At 50.3% G+C, this 14,096-nt stretch overlaps 1 long non-coding RNA gene across 1 annotated transcript in view; it reads left to right on the plus strand.

Annotated features, from left to right (window-relative positions):
* Positions 1-3,484: 3,484 nt before the first annotated feature.
* Positions 3,485-14,096, plus strand: part of LOC309795097 — a 29,956-nt gene continuing 19,344 nt past the window's right edge. Inside the window, exon 1 of the long non-coding RNA XR_014292217.1 lies at positions 3,485-3,595. This is a non-coding gene — a long non-coding RNA (uncharacterized lncRNA). The remainder of the gene's footprint in view (positions 3,596-14,096) is intronic.

Genomic DNA, 14,096 nt, shown 5'->3' on the forward strand with positions numbered 1-14,096 from the left:
TGCTCTACCACGAGAGGCCACCGCAGTGAGAAGCCCGCGCACCGCAACAAAGAGTAGCCCCCACTCACCGTAACTAGAGAAAGCCCGGGCACAGCAACGAAGACCCAACAGAGACAAAAATAAAACAATAAACAAATAAATTATTTTTAAAATAAATAAATAAATAAAAATCTCCAGTGAACACTAGATGATTTATCTATTCCTCCCCATAATGCTGTCTATTGTGGATTTATTGGAAGGACCGTTATAGTATCATAGTTTCTCATCTTTTTTTTCTTTTTAAAGCAACAAATAAAGACTGCAAGAACAAAGGATTCCGACACCAAGAAGTTTGCAACGACTAACCACACCCCTCCCTCACCTCGCCTTTAAAAATGCTTTGCTGAAACCTGTTAGGGAGTTTCGGTTTTGGGGGCAAGAGTCACCCATCTCCTTGCTCAGCCCTGCAACAAACCTTTCTCTGCTCCAAACTCTGATGTTTCCGTTTGTTTGGCCTCAGTGTGCGTCTGGCACATGAACTTGTGCTGGGTAAAGAATCAGTCTGAGAAACACCTTCTTTTATTTATTTTTTTCTTTGAGAGGGATGCCTTAGTTTCCTCCCAGCTTTACTGAGATATAATTGACACATAACATTGTGTAAGCTTAAGGTGTGCAGCGTGTTGATTTGATACCTTTATATGTAGCAAAATGATTACCAGCTCAGCATCAGCTAATAGTACCTCCAGCCTGGCACACAGTTACTACTTCTTTTTGTAGTGAGAACACTTAAGATCTACTTTCTCAGCGACATACACGATACAGTATTATTAGCTGTAATCCCCCGCTGTACCTTAGATCCCCGGAACTTATGCATCTTACGACCTTTACCGCCTCTCACGGGCTGAGGGGCATTTTGAATCTCCAGGAGGGAGTGTAGCGTTCGGCGCTTTTGCAAACATACTTGGCCCTGGAACTCTGTTTTTCTGGAGCATCTCTTGGGGGGATTATTCCATCAGGCACACTTTGGAGGATGAGCTAAACCTGGAGGCATCTCGGAAAATATTCTGTGGTTCCATCCTGAGGAGCTGGTGTCTCCCAAGGGGCCAATCATGAACCGAGCTCACACCCCCTCAGTCAGTGCTGATCCCGTGCACTCTGTTAGCGCTTGGACCGTGGATGAACAAGACACAAGGACAGGCCTGAAAACATCGAGACTTCCCATTTTAATGGTAAAAGTGTTTTTTGGGAGATCATGTGGCTTGTCCCTTGGGTTTTGCATTAGAAGTCAACACTCCCCCAAGAGGGTGAGCTCAGAGCCCAGTCTCCAGAGTTCAGATCCCAGCTCCACGATTCCAACCTGAGTGACCTTGGGACAGTTACGCAACCTCTCTGAGCTTCACCTTCCTTATCTGCAAAACGGAGATGCTGATTGTGCCACTTCCACAGTTTGCTGTCAGGATTCAGCGGAGAAGCCACAGAAAGCACTTCCCCTAGAGCCTGGCACTTAATGAACACTCTGTGAATATGAGCTATTCCAGAGGCTTTTTCTCTATTACACTTTGCTGTGATTCAGAGTGGAGCTGAGGCTGCATGGCCTAGGGATTTCACGTATGAACTTCCAAGCCAGACCACCTGGTGACCTTCAGCAAGGCACTTAACCCCTGCGAGCCTCAGTTTCTTTGCAGCAGGTGGGATAAGAGCAACCCTAGCCCGCGGGGCTGTTGCAGTTCAGTGCGTTAGTATCTGTAAGCACTGAACCCGGCGCCGTCACAAGGCTTACACTCACTAAACCTCAGCAGGACTGCGCACTCCCCTCTCTTCTGAACACCCCAGAAGCGGATCAGGTGGTCTCTGCAGGCTCTGCTCTTCCGTGAACGATGTTCTCCTGGGGTAGCTCCCCGCAGCCAGGAGCCACGCCCGCCGCAACTCCGTACCTGGCTCCCAGCCCCACGCTGGCTGGGGTCAGGCACCCAGGAGAGACTCGGCCCTGACAGTGCACTTTCCCCGAGGGTGTGGGGCCCCTGGCTGTGCCTGTCAGCCGAGGACTGGCGTCCATCACACTCATCATCAGATCCTGAGGTCCCAGAGGAGTGGAGTGCTTGGCCCGGGAGCATCCGCTAAGGGAGTGGCCAGTCCTCAACGAAAGCCCCCGAGGCTGATCATGCTGAGTCCCCTCGCCTGGAACTTGGAGCAGCGGGAGGAGACGGGCCTGACATTTCCTCCTGATGTCCTGCTGTCTGCGTGAGGTCTGAGAAGCCAGGACAGAGTGTGGCCCTCTGGGATGTCAGCGGACTCTGGTGCTGGCTCTGCTTCCCTGTGGGTGCTGGGCAGGGTCTAAGTCCACAGTGACCCCCCCAGGAAGGGTCCTGTCCACTGCCATCGTGTCCTCCAGCTCCTTTCTGATGGGACTTGGGACGAGTCCCAGGCACCATAAGTGTGAAAGGGGCTTAACGACAGAGAACTTACCTCGGAGCCCGCTCAGCAGCCCTCGGCACCCACAGGTCATCGGCAGGCCGCATCACACATGCCAACAGCTTCCTGAGGAGCTTCTCAACCCCACCCAGGACAGGCCAGAAGGGCCAAGGAGTCAGTGCCCCCAGGAGCATCCCAGGGTGCGTCCCCAGCTTCAGGGCCCTCAGTGGACCCTGCCCTGGCCCGCCCACATGCCCACAGCAGTAAAGCATCACCAACGAATGTTTGTTGCCTTTCTAGCTTCCCCGTCTCACTCCCAACACGCCACTGCCCAAGCTGCATGTCAGGCTCTGCTCTGGGAAGACCCAGACTCAGACGGTGCTGACCCCGTGGCCTCCGGGAGTGCGGGCTCTGTGTCCAGCTCCCAGCTGGACGCACGTTTCCTCCTGTCCTTAGCAGCCAGGCCCTGGCAGTAAGGTCACGTATTCAAGTTTCTTCCTTTGCAACATGAGTGTGATGACAGCACTTCCCTCCTGGTATCCGCCTCAGGACTGACCAAGTCCGAGTACAGAAGGACCGAGAGAACATGTGTGTCCAGGGAACAAGTGCCACACACAGGGCAGCTGCTGTTATGTGTGCACTTAGCACGGTTTCTCAGCCAGTCGGAGCCTCAGTTTGCACAACTGTGAAATAGGAGAATAATCAATGACAAAAGCCAATACAACGCTTGCTGGGAACCTGCACAGAAGGGGCTCGATAAATATCAGCTGCTGTTGTGATTGTGATTGTTGACAACGACTACTTGTCATGACTGACCCCCACACAGCAGTGCCTGAGATGCTGGCTGAATGACAGTGAGGAAAAGCTGACCAGCTGCTGCGGAGGTGAGGGTGGGGCATAGATCCAATCAGTCACCCAATAGCCACAAGCAGTATTCGCCTGACACAATTCCTTGTCAGATCACAGAAGGAATGCCGAAGGGGCCAGGGAAGGGGAGATGCTCTGATAAAAATCACTAAAATAACATCCAACGCTAGAGATCAATATATACATCTTCAGTTCAACTGTTTGCTTTGTCCTTCAACAGCACTGTGCCGGTGGCCCTCGGATGGCACAGGTGGTGGGCTGCGTGCGACTCCCAACGCAGATGAGAACAGCCCTGCGGGGACCAGATGCTGAGCAGTGCTTTACCACCATGGTCACGGTGAGTCCCAGCCAGGTGCTAGGTCGGTGCGAGCGGCGGTACTGAACGGATGTGGAAACTGAGGCTCAGAGAGACGGACTCACTTGCCCCTCGCCAGGCAGTAGCAGAGCAGGGGCTGAACCTGGTCCATCTGAGGACCACGGAGGGAGGGCTGGAAGCACCAAGGAGGCTCAGATGGAGAGAGCTGAGATGGAGAGAGCTCTCCACCTCTGGTCTCAGCCAGGGCTCCCCGTGGGGCAAACCTACACCGGAGCCAGGGTGCAAGGCCTCTGGGAGGCGTTTGCAGAGAAGAGCAGAGGCGGAGCAGGGACGGGCTCTGGGGACAGCCCACCATCTGCTGCAAAAACAGAATTCCCCCTTCTCCCAGGGTGGCCACAGGTCTTCTGTGGACACCCTCACAGGCTCCTCCGCCCCTCCCTCCCCTGCAACAAAGCTGGCAACTCCCCTCCCTGAAAAAGAAGGGGAAAAGCGTGATACATTGGCCGGCTCCACGTGATAAAATACTGTGTTAGTCCTACCATTTCCTGCTAAGTCACTCTCTTCTTTTACAAAGTTCAGCCACTTACCAGGAAGATGAAAACAAGGACTTCCAGCCACATAAAAATCTGTGCAATAATCCCACCATCCCCAGAGCATGCGGCAAAGGCCACACATGTGCCCGCAATGGGCCACCTCCCTACCCCGAAGGCATGGGCGGGCAGCCAGGGAGGGGACCCAGCACCCGGCAGCACCCTACACACCCAATGCAGCCTTCTCCCACTCTCTGCTGAGCTTGGAAGCCTACCTCCCTGGATGGGGTTCAAACACCTACACATTTTTATCAGCTTTAAAAAAAATGGAAGTGAAAAGTCTAATGGGATTGCTGAGTAGAGATTGAACAGTTCCAGGGGAGGAAGTAATATGGGATAAAAAGAGGGTGTTGAGTTTCAAAGCTCCTAATAGAACGTTGGCGAAAACTCGCATAGAAAGCACTTGTCCTGAGTGCCAGATTTCATTATGGATATCTGGTCAGAAAAAGAAGTGAAAATGTCAAGTAGAAAAAGAAATTAGGGTGACCGAGGACTTTCATGGTGGGAGGAAATGTTTAACTAAGTGCATTATTCATTTTTCATTGACTTAAATGCCAGGGGCTTTAGCTCAGAGTGGGGGGCTGGCAGTAATGTCCAGGCCCAGCGAAGCTGTGCAGTTCAACTTCTTTTCTTTTTCGTAATCTCGGTTAAACAGCTCTGGTCCTCTGGGGTCTTTTGGCTGAGAGCAAATATTCTGTCTCCTCCAGGGAAACTCTGCCTTTGTGCTTGGCAGAAAAATGGAACTGGTAACCTAATAGAACTTGCATTTCTCTGGTTACCAGGACTGAGTGAGCCTTTAATCTCCACTGAATTACCCCATCCCCTGGGATTGGGTGGGAGGTCTTTGAGTCAGTGAAAAGTTCACTGTGGTTTTGACATAGGCCTGCTATTTCTTGTGTCTCCAGAGGGGACTCTGTGAGTGAACCATTCTTGAAATCACACAGAAATGCCTTACTTTTTCTTTCTGACTCTGACATACAACAGTGATCTCTCTTCTTATTTGATGTGTTCCAAAATGTCGTAGTTGCTGCAAACTATTTCCCTAACTGATCTGGAATGCAGACTAATTCCTGTGCCCTGAAGTGGTTCATGGGTCCCAAATTTGGAAATCGTTTCATACATTTAAGACTAGCCTTGTTAGGGCTACAGTTTAGAGTCATGTTTAATAAACAGACCCCCCTCCCCCACCAAAAAACCCCACAAAAAACAGAGGAAGACTATGATCTCTGACCCTATTATCATAAATGTTTTTTTCTAATTCTACAAACATTGTGGTAATAATCAACAATAACAAAAATGGAAGCAAACATTTGTGAGACACTACCTTCCAGGCACCGTACTGAGTATCTTACATACTCAGCACATTGGATTTCCCTAATTATCTGTGTGAGAGGCATTGACATTCACAAAGAAGTTCACAGAGGGGCACAGAAGTGGTGTGGTTTGCTCAAGTTGACACAGACAATAACAGGTGGCCCCAGGACAAAGTTCTCTGGTGAATTCACTGTCATCTGAGTCGTCCACAGGTGTAGAATTTATGGGTATCTTACGATCACTGATGCCACAGCTTTGACCCAAGGGACCACCACACCAAAAGCTTCTACTCCAGTAAAGAGTAAGAACCAGCGGTCGCTTTCTTCTTCCCACTTATCCATCCTGGAGACCTGGTCCATGGCTTAATTCAGATGTTGGCTACGTCACTTGCACTCGTATGCCATTGGCCAGAAGTTGGTCATACGACCATGCATGGGAGGCTGGGAAATGAAGTCCTTACCTGGGCAGCCACATACCCAGCTGAAGCCCTGGGATTCTATTACTAAGGGAAAGGGAAAGTGATACTGGGTGACAATAGCTGTGTCTGCCACAATCCATGAACCATTGTGTCCCCAGCGACTGTCCCCATCTCCAGTACATAAGTCCTGAATAAATAAACTCACCTGTCAAAGTTTGTCAACCTCAGATAAGAACCCCAACTATTATTCCAAGCTTCCGGAAGTCGCAGCATTAAAAAGTAGAGTAAAAATCCTCTTATCCACATAGATAAGGCAAATGCTGGTACCCCCATTCACAACTGAGAATGTCATATCCATGCTCCCCTATTTCCTTACCAAGAGGACCCCGATTTTATTCCGGGTGACAGTAGAGCCATCACTCTTCCTTCCAGAAGAATCCTAAGTAATCTACGTGGATGCTCTCTGTTCCAGGAGGTGGAGCCTCATCCTGCCCTTGAGTGTGAGCTGAATTAGTGCATTGCTTCCAAAGGATGGAGACTAATAGTAGCCTTAGAGTGAAGAAGCCTGCCAGACACTATGTTAATCAGGTGACCAAGGGCAACGTCACCAGTGATAAGTCATGTGGATATGATGCCCCCGCCCCAATATCTCTGTGCATATAACTCTAGTCAAAGCATGAGAGAAGCCCAGTTGACAAACAAACTCAACCTGGGGGACATTCTACAAAACATCCAACCATTCCTGTCTGAAATTGTCAAGATCATGACAACAAGCAAAGTCTCAGAAATTGTCACAGCCCAGCAGAGGCTAAGGAGACATGATGACTAAATGCAGTGTGGGACCCTGGGACAGAAAAAGACCTTGTGGGAGAACTGGTGAAATCCAAATAAGGTCTGGAGTTTAGTTAACTGTATGTATCAGTGTTGCTTCCTACTTTTGAAAGTGTGCCATTGTGATGGAAGATAGTAACACAAGGGGAGACTGGGTGCAGGGTATATGGGAGCCCTCTGCACTGTCTCAGAAGCTTTTCTGAAAATCTAAAATGGTTCCAAAATAAAACATCATCAAAATAAAGAAACACCCAGCATCCCTTGCAGTTAGAGGCAGCCAAATGACCCGGTTCTGGCCAACGAGATGTGAACAAATGTCTGTCCACAGACGTGGGTTTCTAGGAAAGCTATCGTGTGTGTGCGTGTTTTGTTTTGTTTTCAATAAAATCTTGGCACACACCTCTTCCCCTTTTCTTATCACCTCCTCCGTGCCTGAAATGCAGGCTTAGTGCCTGTACTCAGGACCAAGGGCAGTAAGCCAGAAGGAGACCCAGTTCTTAACAAGCCCCTCAGCCACTGCCGTGTGCTGGACTGTCCATCTTTGGAATCCTTGTTGCACAGGAAAATCAAGCCTCATAGCCTGACTTCATTTGATGAGGCACTGGGTTAAGTTTCTGTGATATGCAGAGTCTACTCTAGTTGATATTAAGTAGAATCATAGGAAGTTGCCAATAGTGGATTATTTGGACTTACAAAAATGGCATCTACAAAGTGTGACCTATCATGGGTAATTTTTTCCCAAATGTCATTAAAGCATCTTCATCAACTATACATTTAAATAATAAGCAGGAGCACACTGCCACTCTCCAACATTGTTGGGGGTGAGCATCTGGTCTCCTAAGAACCATAAGGTCTGAAATGTTCTGCTTTACCTGGGATGTTGTCACTGCTTGACACTTCAGATGATTCAGTGAAAGAGAGTCTCAACCTCTCACGACTGCATGCATTAGATGGCACTGTTGGTAGTTAAAAAAGATTCTTGTCTTCCTAGCAGTTTCACTCTTAGGAATATGCCCAAAAGAATTGAAAACAAAGACTTGAGAAAATACTTGAATATTCATAACAGCGCTATTCATAATAGCCAAAAAGTGGAAACAACTCAAATGTCCAGAAACTGACGAATGGATAAGCCAAATGTGGTCCATTCACACAGTGGAATATTATTCAGCCATATAAAAGGAATGAATTTGTGATACAGGCTACAACACAGATGAACCTTGAAGACATTATGCTCCGTGAAAGAAGCCAGACACAGGAGAACATGTATGATTCCATTTGTCCGAAATGTCCAGAATAGATAAACCAATAGAGACAGAATGCAGACTGGTGATTCCAGGGGCTGGAGGAGGGGAAAACGGGAAGCAACTGCTCAATGAATACAGAGTTTCCCTTTGGGGTGATGAAAATATTTTGGAACTTGATAGAGATGGTGGTTGCACAGTGTTGTGAAAGTACTAAATGGCACTGAATTGTACACTTTAAATGATTAATTTTACGGTTTGTGAATTTTGCCCTAGATTTAAAAAAAAAAAAAAAAAACTTTCTTTCAGTGTGTTTAAATACATGATAGAACCAAGATAATAATCCAACAAAATGACTTATAATTGAGATAAAAGAAAATAAAATCAAGCCAGCCAAGGGCAAAAAGCTCTCTGTCCACTGGGTTTGTACCTCCAGAGTGTCAGTTATTGCTTGCTGCAGAGTGAGACCCTCGAAAATGCAGTGGCTTAAAACAATGACGACATTTATTTTGCCCACAAATCTCTGCATCGTGCAGGGTTTGGCAGAGACGGCTCATCTCTACTCTGCTCAGCATCACCCAGGACTGCTCAAGGTGGAGGCTGGAATCGTCTGAAGCTCCTCTGGCTCACCTGGCTAGTGGTCGATGCTGGTGGGGACCTCAGATGGGCCGGGATCAGGACGCTTACGTGTGGCCCTTCCGGGTGGCTGTTTGGCTTCCTCAGAGGATGGCAACTGGGTTCCAAGGCTGAGCATCCCCGGGGGTCCAGGCAGACGCAGCGTCACCTTTCATGTCTGAGCCTCAGCTGTCACACAGCACGGCTCGCACTACAGTCACCAGCCTGGGCAGATGCAAGAGTAGGGGACGGTCAGCGTCTCTGTGTAGGAAGAGCAGGGGGCTGCGGTAGACGGGTGCAGCCATCCTGGGCAGTGCAGCCTGACAACCATCATGTTGTAGGTGTTTATACTCTTGCACGTGAAGGACGGATGCGGAAAGGACCCGGAAGAAGCCTAGTTAGTAACGTATAACTAGGCATCTAACAGTAGTTTGGAGCTGGTGATGGAGATGGTCTCTGGGTTTTCACCAGAGAGCTTAGAAGTCAACCCTGCACTCTCGCTGACGTTAAAGGATCATGTGGAAACAGTTAGCAGACGTCCAGCACTACCGAACTCTGTCATCCGTACGTTAAAAACCTTTCTCATCAGCGGCCTCCCATTTACAGCCATAATGAACAACCTCTGGGCTAATTATTGCCCAGAGATATTTAGTCGACTCCACATACACTGTGAACTGACTTAAAACATTAAACACATCTGTGTTTACCCAATCAATAACTTTCCTCTTCCCAAAAAGAGAGAAAAGGAGAGTAAGAAAGAAGAAGAAAAAAACTGATCCAAAGTTGTTTGGGTTAAACACCAGCGTTTTCGTCTTAGGGATGAAAACCACTTCCTCCGAAGGCCAGACTTCTTACAACACGCGCTAAGAGGCAGTCGGGAAATGTTTAGGAAGGAGAGAGACACCCCAGCTGCTCAGTCTCACCCCATAATTCGACATCCTTCCGAGGCACCCTACACGGAGAGTGGGGTGGTCCTACTCCTCCCACAGGATCCCCCAGATTTCTGTCCTCACGAGTGGATCCCACAAACCGCTGGGGAGCCTGGATAAGGAAAGGGGTGGAGGGTGGTGCAGTGGTGCCAGGATGGAGCTTGAAAACCCTGAAATGCTGGTACATCCCATACGCCCAGAGCCCCTGGGTTCCTGTTTCCACCTCCTGTCCCCAACTGGAGCCTCAGTGTGCGCATTTCTCATGGAAGGCCAGCTGTAGGCCGACGTGTGCATGAGGAGAGAAGAGGAAAAGCCTTCTGCTCGCAATTCCTATTAAGGCAAACACCATCCACTTGGTACTATTTGGTGGAGGTGAGAGGTCAGACGGGCTCTGACCACAGGCCAGACGCTCCAGCCCCCTCCTCCTGGCACTGAGAACACAGAGCAGCGATCTCCCTCGATGGTAACTAACCTCACAGAAATAAGATTGTTAAAGCCCACGTGTGACTTATTTTTCATGGCAAAGTGATGACCAGGACGCCCAGTCTGTTGGCGATTATTGTCACGTGAGTCCCTAGTCTTTATCAGAGAGGCATTTTCCAAATCTGTGACAGCAGAGCTTACAAGGAAGATTCAAGAGCTGCAGTGGCCTGGTGGCCTGTGGCCGTGCCCACTGTCACCGGGTCCCCACCAGAAGGGGGGCTGCCTGCTAGTTACAGAGGGGGCCTCGTGCGAGGGGAGCTACTTGGAGACTCCCGCTCGGTGCTCAGGCGCCCCTCCTTCCTCGGGGTGATCTGTCCCCCAGCCCCACCTGGAGTAACCACACTTCCTGTGGGAGAAACACACCCTGGGCCTGGGGGCTGACTTGGGATGGTCAGTTCTCCAGGAAAGAGGGGAATGCAGGCAACACCCGCCGTCCCCCGCTTTCACCTCGGTGATGTCTCCCAGAGGAAGGGCGCTGTTGAATCTCTCCCACGGCAGGCGATCTTGCTTAGTCCTCAGTGTGTGGACAGGCCCGCCTCACCTGCTCCTGGGCTCCTTCTCACCTGTGTCATTACTTTCCAGGTTGGTGGGGCTGTGGACGGCCCGAGCCTTTGAGCTCAGGCCACTGTGCCCAGCCCTTTCATCTGTTCGATTCGATGCTAAGTCTGCCCTGAGCTAGGTTCACGGCGGGGAAAGGGGAGCAAGGCAGACGCTGTCCAGGACATCCAAAGTCGGGGATCTAGGGAGTCACAGAGATTCAAGCTGTTGTTGATGGGCGAGCACGGCCAGCAGGGGAAAGGGCTGGGGTGCTGCAGGCAGAGGAACAGCCATGGGAACCTCTCTCTCTCTCTCTCTCTCTCTCTGCATCTCTGAGCTGCCTCACCTGGAAAGCGGAGAACGTAGTTACCTGGTCTCCATGCTTCCCTCCTAGCGCCCTGCACCCTCCTCCCCACACTTGAGCTGCAGGGATTCTTTTAAAACCTAAGTCAGATGCTGTTCCCCTGCTCAAAACCCTCCAGTGGTTTCCCACTTCACTTGGAATTAAGGAAGTCTTTGCAAGATCCCACAAACCCTGCTCCCCTCGCCCACCTCCACCCTCCTGTCCTCCACATACCACCCCCCGACCCCCTGCCCACTCTGCTGCAACACACCAACCGTTTGCACACACAGACGGCTGCCTCGGGACCTTTGCACTGGCCGTTCCATCCCCTCTTCCCAAGACACCCTCCATCCTCACGTCCCTCTGACCGTGCTCAAGTGCCACTCCTTTGAGAGGCTGTCCCGTGCCCCTGTGTGACATCACTGCCCCCTCCACCCACCCCGCCCCACCCCCAGTCCCTCTCTATTCCCTGGCCCTGCTTTTGCCTTCCCAGCACTTTTTGCCACTTGATACGGTGTATCTTTTTCCATTTAGTGTTGATCCTCCTCTAGTTTGTTCGTGGCTGTATCCCCACACCTAACCCAGAGCTGGGCACACGGTAGCAGCCCATGCTTTGTGTGGCCCTCATTGAATCGGGGCTGGTTCTAGATGACCAGTAGAATACTGGGAGGTGACACGGTGACTTCTAGACTAGGCCACAGAAGGGCTTGCAGCTTCCCCCGTGGGCTCTCAGAGCACCTCGCGGCCCAGTGAGAGCACCTACGTGCAGAGGGAGATGCCTCGCCCCGCTGCCCCAGTTCCCATCACAGAGACAAGGCCTCCCACAAAGCGGAGCAGAGACGAAGGGCCCCCACAAGCCCCTGCCCAGTCGCAGACTCATAAGCAAAAGAAAAGACACCGTTGTCTTAAGCCGCTGAGTTTCGGGGTTATTTGTTCTGTTGCAGTGATGACTAGAACGTGTCCAGAGAAAGGGCTGTACTTGGATTCTTCTCCCAGGGTAGACTTCTGGGCATCCCCCACCAGTTGTGAGGGTCAAAGACCAGTGGGTGCCTGGCGTCTGCCCAGCACTGCACCCAACAGTCAGGCCGGGCCCGGTCGTGCATCCACTTCACACACCACTCAGAGAGCTTGAGCTCGGCTCCTCCCAGCATCTTTAGGGGCCCAAGGCTGTGGGGGGAGGGCAGCCGGGAGGGTGTGGGGTGAGTAGAGACAGTGGGTCTAATCAGGCCTGCAGGATGCTCCGAGCTTCTCTTGGACCCAGGTCGGTAATTAAAATGTCACCAGGGGCACATACTGTTCACACGAAGTGATGCTTTGTACAGGGTCACAGCAAATTGAAGTCACCTGGCAAGAGGCCCCTGGGGCTCTGGGAAGGCGCCCGTCCCCGGGGCCACGGGTGGGGGCTCCCGCTCAGCCCTCCACGCCAGCAGCACGGCCTCTAAGAAGTGAGTGGCAGATGTGGGGAGCAGGGGGCCCATGCCTTTAAAGGGGCCGAAAAGTCAGGATTCCAACCCATAGTGGAAAGACATGCAGCAGGGGAGCTGCCAGGTTCGGAGAGTGATTTGGTTCCTTGACAGGAGGCTCCAGAGGAGAAGCCAGATCAAAAGAGGCCGTGGACGCCCTGGGGATCTCGGCCTGGGAACGCAGGCGAGCCCTCTGGCATCTCCCGCCCAGACCAGCCTCTGTCTCGGGCTTCAGAGGGCACCCTGGGAACTGGACATTTCCTGCCCCATAGCTGACTCTTTGGGCCCCTCAGGAGGCTTGGGACAGCACGCCCCAGACACTGCCGTGCTCAGCGTCTGCTGTGGATCATCTCATGGCGTCCCCACGGTACCCTAGCAGCCCTGTTCCCCAAAGTAGCACCCAGCCCGAGAGGCTGAGGCTCTGCCCCCTGCCCTCTGAGTGTAACCCATGGGCCAGCCTCGGAACGGGGAGACTACCCTTTTGGGAAAAGCCTGGAATCCTGGCAGCGGTGGTGGGGAGTGGCCTGCACTCAGCTCATGACCCTCTCCCCAGCCACTGATTAATCAATCTGCTGGCTTGACCTTTCACCTCCAGGGGACTTAACCTCATCTCCCAGTCCAGGGCCCCAGGACAATTTGGCAGGACCACATCTCACTCTCGCGGGAGCCCCCAGGCCTCTGAGATCCACCTGTCTGTACCACATGCACGATGAGAAACCTGCTTTATACCTCACCCCGCCAGAACCAGAGCAACATTCCTGCTACCCCCGATATGGTCTGGAATTTTCTATTCTATTCTAGCCTTGTTTATTTTTGTTGTTGTTGTTGAAGTGTAGTTGATTTACAATGTTGTGTTAATTTCTACCGTAGAGCAAAGTGACTCAGTTATACATACATATATATATATCCTTGTTCATATTCTTTTCCATCATGGTTTATCACAGGATATTGACTATAGTTCCCTGTGCTCTACAGTAGGACCTTGTTGTTTATCCATTCTATATGTGATAGTTTGCATCTGTTAATCCCAAACTCCTACTCCATCCCTCTTCAACCACCCCCTCCCCCTTGGCAACCACAAGTCTGTTCTCTACGTCTGTGAGTCTGTTTCTGCTGTGCCAATAAGTTCATTTGTGTTGTATTTTAGATTCCACATATAAGTAATACCGTATGGTATTTGTCTCTCTTTCTGACTGACTTCACTTAGTATGATAATCTCTAGGTCCATCCATGTTGCTGCAAAGGACATTATTTCATTCTTTTTTATGGCTGAGTAGTATTCCATTATATATATGTACTACATCTTCTTTATCCATTCCTCTGTTGATAGACATTTAGGTTGCTTCCACGTCTTGGCTATTGTGAATAGTGCTGCTGTGAACGTATGGGTACGTGTATCTTTTTGACTTAGAGTTTTCTCCAGATATATGCCCAGAAGTGGGAATGCTGGATCATATGGTAGCTCTATTTTTAGTCTTTTGAGGAACCTCCACAGTTTTCCATAATGGCTGCACCAATTTACATTGCCACCAACAGTAGACTTGTTTATTGATTCTACAATTCATTATCCCAGTGTTCCAAAAATATGTTCCCCAAAGTTAACATTTTCTTATCGATAAACCCTCCTTTTTGTCATGACTTTTTTCATTTGCTCAATCAATAAATACAAATGTTATTTACACTAAAGAAAGAGTCCTTTACCCCAAAGAGTTAACTCTGAGAACCACCTAGTTCTCAGAAGTCTAATTTAGCAGAGAT

The sequence above is a fragment of the Mesoplodon mirus genome (genome assembly GCF_964341445.2).
Source record: "Mesoplodon mirus genome assembly, chromosome: 19".
Lineage (NCBI taxonomy): Eukaryota > Metazoa > Chordata > Mammalia > Artiodactyla > Ziphiidae > Mesoplodon > Mesoplodon mirus.